At 39.4% G+C, this 14,482-nt stretch overlaps 1 pseudogene across 7 annotated transcripts in view; it reads left to right on the top strand.

The window, feature by feature from the left end:
- Positions 1 to 14,482, top strand: part of LOC102914429 (nonsense-mediated mRNA decay factor SMG5 pseudogene) — a 124,781-nt pseudogene that overhangs the window by 97,128 nt on the left and 13,171 nt on the right. For 5 of the 7 annotated variants that reach the window (XR_013046340.1, XR_013046335.1, XR_013046338.1 and 2 more), the window contains one exon: positions 10,712 to 10,809. The exons of the other annotated variants lie outside the window; for them this stretch is intronic. The product of XR_013046340.1 is annotated as a nonsense-mediated mRNA decay factor SMG5 pseudogene, transcript variant X6 (transcript). The remainder of the gene's footprint in view (positions 1 to 10,711; positions 10,810 to 14,482) is intronic. 7 annotated transcript variants of the gene reach the window in all.

The raw sequence follows: 14,482 nt of genomic DNA, 5'->3' as shown, positions 1-14,482 counted from the left end.
AATAGTTCAAAGTGCCAATGCAGGCAGGCCAGAGTGGTGATGATCTCTCAGTTCAGAGCTTTAGTAAATTGGAAAGGCAGGGGAGAGATGAAAGGGAAACCTGGAAACGATAAAAAGAAGAGCTAGATTTTATCTCCCCGTTCACTTCACATGATATATATATATATATATATATATATATATATATATATATATATATATATGGACAGAAGGACATAGAAACCATCTGTCTGAAATTCTGTTGATTCAGTAAATAACTTCGGAAAGCCCGGGGGTGAATCTGTGCCTAACTGGGCCACTACCTCACCAGAAGTGGGAGTGTGAGAAGGGAGGTGGCTTAGTGGAATTTGCTGTCCATTTCTACTTTCAGCAGCCCACTGTGCTATACAAACCAAAGAGCCTTATAAAGACTTCTACTGCAGTGATCTTATTTAACAGATGAACGTAATGGGACCTCGAGGAGCTAGGATCTTTGACAAAAGCAGATGTTGGTTAATTCACTTGAGTGCCATTTTACCACATAAACAGTGATAATAATTTACATTGAGCTACTGCTATGTGAAAAGCAAGTAACTGTGGCTTGCAAATATCTAGGTCCATTACTGCTGAGATCATAGGAATTACTAGATATTTAAAAATAATAACAAAAGTGATGAGTTTAGTAAACAAGAGTAAACAATAATAAGAAAAAGTAAGGAATAATGGGACAAATGTTACATTCAGCACAAGAATCCAACCGTACCCTTGGCAAAGATAAGATTGCATATCTGGATGAATAGTGTGGAGCCATTAAGTCAGGGTTCAAATTTGAGTGAGTCTCTGACTAGTTAGATATATTTGACAAAACTTATTAGCCTCCCTTCTTTTAGGAGGCTTGTCTTAAAATGGGAAAAATAATTCACTCACAGCCCTGTATCTACCCACATGAAACATGTTTAAGCAAGACAGTGGGTAGATGCACTGTAAGATGTGTCCCGTGATTCCAATTTCCTTGAATCCATGAGCTTCTGTAATCAGTTCCCTCTTAACTGTGACACACACTAAGGGTTAACCTTCCAAGTGTAGATTAGAGAAATAGTGATAAGATGCCAGGCCTGTGAGTAGCTTGCCTAGCACAGTGACTTCCATCTTCCTAGACAACTGTCTCTCTTGCTGGTTTTGGTGACAATATCAGCCACAGGTGACAGGTTCACATGGTAAGGAACGCAGGCTCTCACCTAACAGTTGTCAAGGAAATGTGTTAACAGACACCTCAGTGAGTTTTGGAATCAATCCTTTTCCAGTTAAGCCTTGATTACAGCCGTGGGAGATGACTCCCACCTCAGCTAGCTTGGATTCCTGGCCCACAGACTTGTGAGAAAATATATGCAATTTAAAGCCTCTGAATTTGGGGACAATGCTATGTAGTAACAGATAAGTGACCCAGACAGTGCCCAATACAAAGTGGTGAGTTGGATGGTAAGATAAGTGATAGTGTAATAAGAATTTAAGGAGAGGCACTGAGAAAGTAGATTGACACAGGATGCTTCCAGATAAGTAGGCATTGAAGAAATAAATGATCGCTATAATACAAACAATACCTCTGACCTAGAGGGAACAGCGATTTGAAACTAGAAGCATGAGCCCAGAGACTTCAGAGTCTTAGGTTGCTGAGAATGAGTAGCCTCTGAACACAGAAAACACGGCTTCTGAAAAAAAGATTGGCATTTAAACTTTGTTATTAAATTATATTACTTAATATTACAGTAGTGTGTGTGTGTGTGTGTGTGTGTGTGTGTGTGTGTGTGTGTGTGTGTGTGTGTGTGTGTGTAAAGCACCACCTAAGTAGAGGTTAGAGAACAACTTGCAGTTCTCACCTTCTACTTTATGGGTCTCAGGGATCCAACTCAGGTCATGGGGCTTGGTGTTGAGTGCCTTTATCTTCTGAACCATCTCACGAGCCCAAGTGTGGCTCTTAGAGGCTGCATCTACACAGCTGTTGTCTTTTGTATTTTCAAGCCAGTGTGTATAAACTTGTGTGTATCAGCAACCTGGGGGGCTTGTTAACAGTGGATTGTTGGCCTCTGCTTGTGATTTCTGATTCAGTAGGCCTTGAATTGGGGCCAGGACCTCGAAGTTTGATCAGGTTTTGAGGGTGCCCAGGCTGGTGATAATGCTGCTTTGAGTGCCAGTGTCATCCAATTTTATCTGACTTTGGTCCACAGAATATTCTGAACATTTTGTCCATTTTCCCACTTTTTTTTTTAACATGTATTCAACAACTTATTGATTTCTTAGTTACAGACATTCTGCTAGGCATTAGGGTTAAAAAATTCAATGTCTACTACAGTACTTATGCTTACATTTTATGGTGTGGTATGGTAAGTCCAACAGCGGAGCTATGTGCCAGGCACAGGGAGAGTTTGGGGATGGAAGAGGTGTCAGGAAGTTTCATTTGGGAGCTTTTGAAAAGCAGGGTGATATTTTAACTTTGAGCTTTGCTCCTTATATTTTGAATTTTTGAAACAGAACTTCTGTAGTTCCGGCTGGCTTTGCAATCCTCCTGCCTCAGCTTCTCAAGGGCTGGAATTACAGGCATGTGTGACCCAAACCTGATTACCTTAGGGTGATCAAAAAGAGAATGTGCATTCTACGTGTGAGGGTATGCAAGGACAGAAAAGAGGAAGTAGGAGGATGTATGCATATGATCCAAGCCATTGCCAGGAGCCCAATTTAGAGAGCTACAGGATTAGAGAGGACAGTGGAAGGGAGGAGGTTAGACCTGGGCTGTGCTTGCCCCAGTGTTCAGCATCTCATCAAGTGGTGATTTACTGATAGGGACAATGACACTTATCTGAAAAGCAACATGTATTAGCTTGTTCTAATCAGCAGTTAACAAACCAAGCAATTAAAATGGTTTTCCTAAAGAGGATAGAAAAGGCAAAGAAAAATGCATTATATGAGTCGATGTTTTTGAGATATATGGAGTAGGTAAATCTGTAGAGGCAGAAAACAGCCTAGTGATTGTTAGGAGCAGACAGGGGGACCTCAGAATGGATTGTTAATGGGAAAGAGGTCTGCTTGGAAATCATAAAGGTATTTTGGAACTAGAAATGATGTTTGTGGACTCATTTGAATTACTAAAGGCTATCCAAACATACTCTGCAAAAGGAAATTTATTTTAATTGAATTTTTTACCTCAATTCACAAAATATTTGCATGATGTTCCAAATTTAATACAATATTTAACAATTTTGCATGTGGCATCAAAATTATTTTCATGTGTATCTAGAGAGAAATATCAGGGAACTTGATTTGGTAATAAAAAGGTGATTCAGCATTAACCTGGTTGAAACAATAATAGGAATTGTTGATAAGTTAACTTAGCAATGGACACATCAAATTCTAGAGGTGTAGAAAATTTAAATGAAGATAACCCCTTTTCTTCTGCTGCTGATGTTTGCTCACAGGCAGGCCTGTCTTGTCATCTTAAGGGTTAATGTCTTAAAATGGCACCATGTCAAATATACTGCTTTTCTTCTAACTCACAGCTAGGAAAAATCTATCTAATATTGTAAATGAATAAAGGATCAGTGTCAGATTATCTCGGTATGTACACTGATTTTAGGAGGAAGGCATTCTTTTTTTTATTTGAGTATTATAAATACAAATTTACAGTAAATTCTAAAATTATGGGAAAACATACCAAATGTATCCAGCATGAGCACAATTATTATTATTTTGTGTAGTTCCTTCTTTGCAGTTTTTACATAGAATTTTTCAAAAACTTGATTTTAGTTTTCTGAGAGAGAAAATTGAGTTTATGATGCTCATTTTCACAGCAGAGCACATCAAAGTTCTCTGCCAGGCCTTTCTAATTTTATTTAGTATTTTCTCCCTTCTTTTCTACTGTATATCACTTTCCTACCTCCATTCATTTTTTAATTTATGCTTACCAAGGTGTGTCCACATAAACATTGTGGGAAGATATAATGCTGTTTCAATAATCATTGTTTTCATTTGTAGAAATGGTATTACACAGATCTCATTCACTCCACTTTGTATTTCTGAAGTCTTTCTAATTAAAACATTTTAAAGTTACATTTACCTATTTGTGTGTGTGTGTATGTGTGTGTGTGTGTGTGTGTGTGTGTGTGTGTGTGTGTGTGTGTGTGTGATAGTGTAGGCATGCATGTGTCATGGTTCATGTGTGGAGGTCAGAGGGACAACTTGTATGGCTTGGTTCTCTCCTTCTGTCGTGTGGGTCCCAGGTATCAAACTCAGGCATCAGGCTTGTTGGCAAGTTCTTTTCACCTGACAAGACATCTCATCAGTACTGAAGTACCTCCTTTACTGTACTATGTTTTCTTGGAGTCAAGTACCTGTATGAGTGTAGCACGAATCATAAAAGGTCTTATTAATAAAATCAAACCTGGAGCCAGGGATTGGGGTGAACACTGAAACATCAGAGAAACAGAACCAGCCACAGCCAGCTCACCTTGCCAATTCCTCAGCTGATCCTGTTTCCTCAGATTGGAAGCTTCTGAGTCCTCATCCAAATGGATCTCAGCTGAACTGCTAGTATTGTGTGTGTGTGTGTGTGTGTGTGTGTGTGTGTGTGTGTGTGTGTGTGTGTGTGTGTGTGTTTCCCTTTTTTGGGTTTTGTTGGTGTGAGATTAACTAATGCCTGTGTTTTCATGGGTGTCGCTAACTTCCTTGGGTTGTAGTTTTCCTTCTAGTACCTTCTGTAGGGCTGGATTTATGGATAGATACTATTTAAGTTTGACTTTCTCATGAAATACCTTGTTTTCTCCATCTATGGTGATTAAAAGTTTTGCGGGGGAATAGTAGTCTGGGCTGGCAACTGTGGTGTCTTAGAGTCTGTAAGACATCTGTTCAGGCCCTTTTGGATTTTAGGGTCTCTGTTGAGAAGTTGGGTATAATTCTAATTGGTCTGTCTTTATATGTTACTTGGCCTTTTCTTTTTGCCTGTTTAATATTCCCTCTTTGTTCTGTCTGTTTGGTGTTTTGATTGTCATGTAGTGTAGGTATTTTCTTTTCTGATTCAATCTATTTGGTGTTCTGTAAGCCTCTTGTACCTTTATAGGCAAGTCCTTCTTTTTGCTGGCAAAATTTTCTTCTATGATTTTGTTAAATATATTCTCTGAGTGTTTAAGCTGAGATTCTTCCCCTTCTTCTATTCCTATTATTTTTAGATTTAGTCTTTTCATAGTGTCCCAGATTTCCTGGATGTTTTATGTTAGGAATATTTTAGATTTAGTATTTTCTTTAACTGATGAATCTATTTCCTCTACCATGTCTTCAGTGCCTGATATTTTCTCTTTGACCTCTATCATCTTCATAAAATTATTTTTAATTTGTTTTCTTATGTTTCAGCTGCATTGGAATGTTCCGGTCTTGCTGTCATAGAATAGCTGGATTCTGGTGGTGCCATATTGCCCTTTCTGTTATTGATTGTGTTCTTACACTGGCATTTAGGCATCTGGGTTTGGGATGGTTATAGATCTAGGTGAGAATTCCTGAGTTTGTCTTGTTATATGGATGTTTTATTCCTTGGTTTCTGTTTCTTTGCTGGTCTTCCCATCTAAATGGCCAGTCACCAGGGTTCTGGTGACTATCAAGTCTTCAGGTCCAGTAGGGTATCTCTGCTGGGGCTTTGGGGGGTCTGTGAAACCCCTGGGGTTTTGGGTGTCAATATTGCCTGTGTGGTTCCAAGTACCTGCGTAGCCTCTGTAGTTCTGGGTACTTGTTTGGCTTCTGGGATTCTTAGTATAGCCTGGCCTCTAGTGTGGCAGAATTTTTCTGCTAGAGCTGGGGTTCCTAGATCTGGCCTAGCCTCTGGTAAAGCAGAAGTCTTCTTCTGAAGTTATAGGCCAGAATATGGATCTCAGGTGAGGGGGTGCAATTAGGGGTTGTTGGGTCGGCTTAAAGGGGTTTAGTGGATGGTGGGTGGTGTCTTACATGGGGTCCCGAGGACCAGCCTTGCCTTGGTAAAGCTGTCAGTGCTGTGGGCTGGAGTCTTGTCCTTTGTTCCTATTATTTAATGCAATTCATTTATTCAGCTTTCTTCTCTACTTTGTAAGCTTGGCAACGCCCTTCTGCGAGTCTTGTTTTTCTTCTGTTAAATTTGGGGATTGAAGGGGGCATTACCTTGGAGAGGTCACTGCTAACATGTGGTCTAGAACTTTGCCTTTCCCCATCCTCTTGTTCTTCGTCATTGCTTCTCAGTAACATATTCCTGATCTCTTGCACCTGCCCTCTTTTTTATTTACAAAACTGCTGTCTTTGTATTATATTGCCTAGACATGTTTTGCATTAGAATTATCAGTCTTGCTTGATAAAGCACAGAGGGATGGATCCCCACCCTCACCCCCTGCTGAGTTTTTGATACATTAATTTGGGGAGTAGAAGAACACACATTTATAACCAGCTGCCTGCTGCTGCTCCTGTTGCTGTTGTTACTGATGTTGTTATTGTTGTTGATGATGATTATCAGGGAGAGCCGCTGATTTTCACAATGTTACCAAAGATTAGAAGGTGATCATTGGCCCACTTACCTGCATTTATTGTTTTTGGCGCCCCCTATTGGTTGCAGGGTTCACCTTTGCTCAGTACCCAGAAGTCAAAGGCTATCTCTGGAGACCCTGGCTAGTCCTTATGCTTTCTCAAGCTGGTAGCTGTGTGGACTGTAATCTAGAACCAGGTGAGGTCAGATAAGATGTTCAGGAAGAAAGTTCTTCCAGATGTCATTTTGGACCATCTTCTGGGCTTACCCGACTTGGACCTAATCTACTCCTGTTTTCCCTGTTCTTTTGACAGTTTCATTCTATGGAGTTAACCATTCTCCCCTGGTTCTGCAGATGATGCAGGTGCAGGGGCACTGGCAGCATCCTCTGGGAATTTGGTATCATGCCATGCATCCCAAAAGTTTTCAGCTTCAGTGTTTCCTATAAGAGCTCACCTCAGTTTTCAATACGTTGTATTGTTTGCTTCATGCCTGTGACTGTACCTTACAGTTTGAAATTTTGATGCATGTGAGGCATAACAATTGCAGACGATGACAGTATTTCTCACATAACTACAATTAACTCAGTTCTTTCCTCCTCTTTGACATTTGAAGTTTCTGCCATTGTTCCAGTATTATCCATAGCATTAAATACATTGTTTTCACTGCTGTGAAAATATTATTAGTGACTTCTTTCCCAATCGTCCCCTTTAAAAAAAATCCCCCACTATTTGAAAGAGTTAATGTGGCTTCCAGAAGTGCTTGGCATTCTGGAATAACCAGGCTCCTTGTGTCTGATTCATTTTCTGTGTGGGAGGTGTGCAGTTCTAACCTTGTCACTGACAGGAAAGTTCAGACTCATCTCAAACTGCAGAGAAGTCTGTCCTTGCAGTTTTCTGGGACTGAAGCACAGCAGTCAGACAATGATTATATATGCTCCTCCGTCAACACTCTGGGGCTTGATGGTACCATGCCTGCCTTGGATTGGGGAACTTGCAATTTCTTTTCTTCATCCAGACTGTCTTAAACAGATAAGGTGGTTTTAGTTTTTAGATACATTGATTGCAATTTGGTAAGCAGCATCTGAAAATAGTTTAATGAGTCATCACGGGAGGAAAGGAAGGAAAGTTTGATTTTTAAAGGAGGGTGCTGGTTGATGAAGGATGCCAGCTTTTCCTGTAGGTCAGGCATCCACCACACAGGAGGGAAGCACATTACACTTTGCCTTTCTGTTCTTGTTTGTCTTTGCATATGGTGTGGTTTCAGATTTTACTTACTCTCTCTGCCTCACGTCCAGCTGTCCTTTCCAACCACCCACTCTGCCAAGAGACAGATATTGGGACAAATAGAAGTTGTAGAGACAAGAACCCTAAGTGGAATACCTCACAGGATTTCATAATCATGCAAGGGCTGGTTCTTCTAAACATTCTGTATGAATAAAAACAATTAAAATGACAAAAAAGGATATTAACATTCATTTAAGCCAGGCTCCTACTCACAAGCAAACCTCATCTATGATGTGCAAATGGGGATAATTTCTGCTTGAATTCTGTCTATACCTGGAAGATCTTTATCTCATCAGAGAGCTCATTTATTCTTAGAGAGTTATAATGAAATATTTTACTGGGTACACTTGTGGACATCTGTAATCCAGGCACTCAGGAGGCAGAAGTATTATTAATTCAAGGCCAGACTGGGATATATACAAGATTCTGTCTTTAAAAGAATCCCATTTTATCTTTTTTTGAATTCATTGTCTTCTTTGGAAATCAAAGTATACTATTATGTGAAATTTCTTTGTGTTATAATTAGAGACATATATATTCTCAACGTCTTATTCTAGAGCTCATTTGATGAAATATGGTGCCATCATTTATGAGAGTTACATTTAAATTGGTCATTTCATTAGATTCTGTCACAGACTATGTGTCTTTAATAGGAATATAGTTTGTAAAAATAGACAAGCTTATCATTTCCATAAGACTGAATGCATGATTGCAGCATGAATCTTGTCAATGAAATTGAGAGAAAAACAAATTAGAAAAAAATGTTTTCAATATACTATACATAGAACAAAAGATAGTGTTGGACCTGAGGGTTTTATTTTTTATTATTAAGAGATTTCTATTCATTTTATATATCAACCACGGATTCCCCTGTCCTCCCTCCTTCCACCCCCCCAGCCTTCACCCCCAACCCACTCTCACCCCCATTCCCACTTTCTCCAAGGCAATGTCTCCTCTGGGGAGTCAGCAGAGCCTGGTACATTCATTTGAGGTAGGTCCAATCCCCTCCTCCCTGCACCAAGGCTGAGCAAAGTGTCTCAGCATATAGACACTAGGTTCCAAAAAGCCAGCTCATGCACTAAGGACAGGTCCCGGTTTCACTGTCTGGGGGCCCCCTAAACAGTTAAAGCTAAACAACTGTCTCACTTATCCAGAGGGCCTAGTCCAGTTCCATGGGGGTTCCTCAGCTATTGGTTCACAGTTCATGTGTTTCCACTAGTTTGGCTAGTTGTCTCTGTACTTTTTTCAATCATGGTCTCGATATCTCTTGCTCTTATGATCCCTCCTCTCTCTCGTTGATTGGACTTCTGGAGCTCCGCCTGGGGCTTGGCCATGGATCTCCACATCTGCTTTCATCAGTCACTGGATGAGAGTTCTATCATGACAGTTATGGTGTTCGGCCATCTGATCACCAGTGTAGGTCAGCTTAGGCACCCTCTCAACCATTGCCAGTAGTCTATAGTGGAGTCATCTTTGTGGATTCCTGGGGACCTCTTTAGCACACTGATTCTTCCTATTCCCATGGTGTCTTCATTTATCATGGTATCTCTTTCCTTGTTCTCCCACTCTGTTGCTGATCCAGCTAGGATCTCCCGCTCCCCTAAGCTCTCTTTCCCCTGACCCTTGCCCTCCATTACCCCCTCTCCCCCAGTTTGCTCATGTAGATCTCATCCATTTCTCTTTCGCTGGGAAATCCCTGTGTCTTTCCTAGGGTCCTCTTCACTAGCTAGCCTCTCTGGAGCTGTGAGTTGTAGTCTGGGCCTGAGTTTTTTTTATACCTTCTATATATACAACCGGCTGACCACACTGAACTCACCTCCACCATCTGATCATCATCTGTAATTTGAAAGATTACTTAAAAAAAAACTTTTCTAGTTCTAACTCTATATAGAAAATTGTTTTGATAATTTTGATCACTTTTAGTGAATATAATTTATCTTTTTATCAGAAAACAATTATTTAGTACCTAATGTTATTTCTTGTTCAAGTTATCTAGAGTCAATGTAGCAATCCTCTAAAGATATAAAACCCTATGGGGCTACAAAGATGGTCCAATGGGTAAAAGTGGTTGTGAACATGCATGATGGACCTGAGTTCAACTCCCCAGAACTCATGTAAAGCTGGATCCATAGAGTAAGTGCCCGTAATCTTAGTGTTATTCCTGAGGAGACAGAGACAGGAGACTCTCTGGAGGAACATGGGTGTAGGAAGCAGAAAAACGGCAAATAGACCCTGTTTGAAACAAGATGAAAAACAAGGAAGTAATACCTGAGTGTTTTCATTGATCTTCACACACTTACTATGGCCTATGAGCCCTTGCATTCACAGCCATGGAGCCATGAGTGCACACAAACACACACACACACACACACACACACACACACACACACACACACGCACACGCACACGCGCACGCGCACGCGCACACACACTTACTATGGAGCCCCTGCATTCACATCCATAATGGCATGAATGCACACGCGCACACACACACAGTATGTTACATACTTTGTATTTGGTCTTTTTATATGAACTTTAAATTTTAAGTGATCAAATTTACATATAAAATGTACAAAGGCACACACTCTACACACATGTTGCCTGCAGTGGTTAATATACTTCCATATTTTTTTTCTGCTTTTGTCAAGTGTGTATCCATAAAGAATACATTTTTTAGTCTTGCCCATTTGGGTCTTAGTTTCATACTATTATGTTTTCTAGGTTCTATGCATGGCTGGTTTTGCTCAACATTATGTTTGTGGGATACGTCCATAAGGATGGGGGTAATGTGGCTGGCTGCTCATTGATGTTGACAATGTAATGCATGTGTATATTGTAATCATTTCAATTCACTGTTGATACACCATTAGATTATTTCACGTTTTGGAGTTTTTGTTTGTTTTTCTTTCATCTATTACAGACAATGCTGCTAGGGACATTTTTTCTGTTGTCAAATGGTTTGCAGAGGCAAGAGCTCTCTTCTGTGTGAGTCCAAACCTGAAGGTGCTGCACAGTAAGGTATGTGAGGTTTCAACAGTCGTGAGTCAAGCCCCAACATCCTGAAATAGATTATATCATAACACACAAATGCTCTCCTCACTCTCTACCCAAGCACATAGTTGGTTTTGTCAGGTGTTTCACATTTTACAGCTGGATGATATGTCTTGTACTTCATGGTGTTTTTAATGCAAATTCAGTTACTAAAAATCTGCACATTTCCAATTATTTGCTAACCATTATTCCCCCCTCCTCCCCCCTCCTCCCCCCACCTCTCCCCTCCTCTTCCCTTTTCTCCTCCTCCTCCTCCCCCTCCTCCTTCTCTTCTCTTTGAGACAGGATTTCAAGTAGCTCAGGATTGCCTCAAGCTCACTATGTAGTGGAACTAGACCTTGAACATCTGGTTCTTTTGCCTCTTAATTCTGATTACAGACTTGCATCACTGTATTTGACTAAAGATGGATTTTTTCAGATTATTTATTTATTTATTTATTATATAATTTATTTTATGTGTATGGATGTTTTGCCTGCATGTATGTCTCTGTTAATCACATGTGTGCATATATACAGTACTCATGGAGGCCAGAATAGGGCATCAGATTCTCTGGGACTGGACTTACGGATGGTTGTGAGCTTCCATGTGGATGCTGGGAATAGAACCCAGGTCCTCTGAAGAGCAGCCAGTGCTTTTAAATACTGAGCCATGTCTCCAGTCTGCTCCCCAATTAATGTTCTTGATGTTGGAATTTATCTTTTAAGTATTATGAATATCTTTGCTAACAGAATTTTTACTATATTAATATTTTAGTAAAATATATTCTTGGTTTTAGTGTAATGAAATGCATCAACATTTTGTTTCTAGTCAGTACATTTGGAATATTGGATCCTGTTTAAAGATGTCTTCTTCACTCTGAAGGCATACAAAATATGCTTTTCAAAAATTTTTGAAAATGCTTATTGCTTTGCCTTCAATTACAAAATGGTTGCAAATATTATATGTATTATATATGGGAAAATGAAAATATTAAACATTAAAAGAAAATAGCCAGTGCTTTTTTCTAAACAAGGTATTTGGCATTTGTGGAAGATAGGAGGAGACTTTTCTGTAGGCTGTTTAAAATTGCCAAGAAATTACAATGTATTATAAATTATAACATATTTATGAGGTTTCCAGCCATTGAAAAATTTTATTCTTTTAAATTTTATTTTATATATCATCATTGTATATGTGTGTATGGTATGTGTGTGTGGATGTGCCTGTGCCTCCATGCATATGTGTGGGATAGAAGACAACTCTGACATTAATGTAGGAGGCCAGCTCTGACCTGTCAAAGGGTTCTTGAGGGGAGGAGTGAGGAATGGGTAAATATTAGATAGAAATATAGATAGAGATGACAAGAAAGATAGAGACACAGGATAGGGAGGGCCCTGGGTCCATACCCAGGCACCCCGACTTTATACATAATGGGCCTTTTATACATTAACAAGGGGAAAGGCAAAAGACCTCCCCCTTCCAAGGTCAAAGTATCAAGTATCAACAAGTGTAGACCTTTCAAAAACACCTGTTACCCATGCCTTAGGGCAAATCATCCTACTGTGCAGCCCTGCTGGGCAGAGCAAACTTAGACTTTCTGACCTTGAGTAAAGCCTTAGTAGGGACTTTCTGTGGGCCCCCACACATTAGTACCTTCCTTCTAACCTTAGTGAATTCTGGGGATCAAAGTTGGGCTCCCAAGCTTGTGTGTCAAGTGCTTTTACCCACTGAGTGATTTCTCTGGCCTGGGTCCAGACTGTTTTTTTTTTTTTTTTTTTTTTTTTGTGTGTGTGTGTGTGTGTGTTTCTGTAGTGCTAGAGAATGGTATTTTCAAATGATCAGAATAGCTTCTCTGAACCTTCCAGAACATTTAGACATCCCTAAGTCAGATACACACTTTGTGCAGCCATAATGAAATCCAGAACACTGGACAATGATTAATTTTAATCTTTCTATTAAGGTGACAATCAATGCTCTTCCCTTAGGATAGTAAGTAGGCCCTTTTAGTTTCATGGGAGCATAAATGAAAGAGTTGGGTATGGTCTTATCATTTGTTGTCATTTCAAAGAAAACTTTGCCTAATTCAGCATGACATATTTTCTCCTCAACTATATTCACATAGTTTTAAAGCTTCAGTTCTTACAGCGAGTCTGTGATCCATTTTGATTCTTTTTGTGTAGGATCTAAAGAATGGGGTCTAGCTCATTCTTGTGAAAGTGGATATCCAGTTAGTCTAGGACCACTTATTGAAACAATGGTTCTTCACTGATTTATCTGACATTCTTGTTGAAATAAGTGGATTTTAACTGTAAGTGTTTATTTCTTCACTTTCTCTTCTAGTAATTACTCTAGTTTGTTAAAAGTTTGAAAATAGTAATTGTAAGCCCACTAATTTCTTAGTTTCTCTGCTTCTCCTCCTCCTTCTCTTGAGGGGTGGGGAATATATATTGGAGATCAAACTCAAGCATTTGCCATGACAGGCAAGTATAGGTACCCCTTTCATGTTAATAGTAGTATATGCTCTAGAATTCTCACAAAAATATTAGCAAGGATTTTAAAATTGATGGTATTGAATCTATAGATCAATTTGGATTATTGCTCTTTTATAATATTAAACTTTATGATTAGTAAATATTAGTAATTAGTAATAGAATTAATTCTTTAATTCATCTCAACAATGTTTTGTAACTTTTAGGATTTAAATTTGTACTTCTGTTAAATCTTTTTATAATTTATTTCATTGTGTATTTATTATAAGCAGAAGTACTTGGCTTTTCTTTCTCTTCCTTCCTTTCTTTCTTCCCTCCCTCTCTCTGTCTTTCTCTCTGTCTCTCTGTGTCTCTGTCTCTGTCTCTGTCTCTGTCTCTGTCTCTCTCTCTCTCTCTCTCTCTCTCTCTCTCTTTCTGACAGAGTCTCTCAATGTCACACAGGCTGTCCTTGAACAGATGTAGGTTACCATGCTTGGTATAAATAGAATATTTTACTAACTTCACTTTTGTATTTTTTCATTTTTAGTTTATGTAAGTATAATTGATTCTCTAAGACAAGTTCTCATCATGTAGCCCAGGTTAGCCTTGAAGTCACTATATACATCAGGCTGGCCTCAGTCTCTTAGTTGTCTTGACTCAGTTTCTTTAGTATTGGGATTATAGGTGTGCATCACATTGCCTGACTGTGTAATACTTTTCTAATTTAACTTCTGTTTTCTGTCTGTCCTGCTGTCTTTCTGTTGTCTGGGTCATTTCTGAGTCTGCCATACCTACCCAAGTAAGCACCGTGAGTCAGATCTCCTGTGAACCAAGCCTATGCCAATTATGTAGAACTAATGTGGGGGCCTAGCTTAAATACTGTCTTTAAAAGGCATTGGGAGCCTTATGGGTGAAATTCAGACCTAGGAAGCCAGAAGGCTGAGCAGACATACACTCTAGGAGTTCATCTTACTGGCGAGTTCAAAGGTGGCTTCTTACAGTCTCATTTAGAGTCTTTTCATTGAAGGGGATTAATTTTATTCATTTTATAATGAAGACCCTAGGATCTCACAAAGTTTAGATCAGGAAACATCAGCTTTGGGGAATTATTATTGCCCACGAATTCATTAGGAACAGCTGTGTCCCATCACCTCCTGTTAGTATGCCTGTCAGGAAACTTTTTCTAAAGTTT

This window comes from Peromyscus maniculatus, chromosome 20 (assembly GCF_049852395.1).
Source record: "Peromyscus maniculatus bairdii isolate BWxNUB_F1_BW_parent chromosome 20, HU_Pman_BW_mat_3.1, whole genome shotgun sequence".
NCBI lineage: Eukaryota > Metazoa > Chordata > Mammalia > Rodentia > Cricetidae > Peromyscus > Peromyscus maniculatus.
Note: the sequence above shows the minus strand (reverse complement) of the source record. Positions and strands in the feature narration are given on the sequence as shown.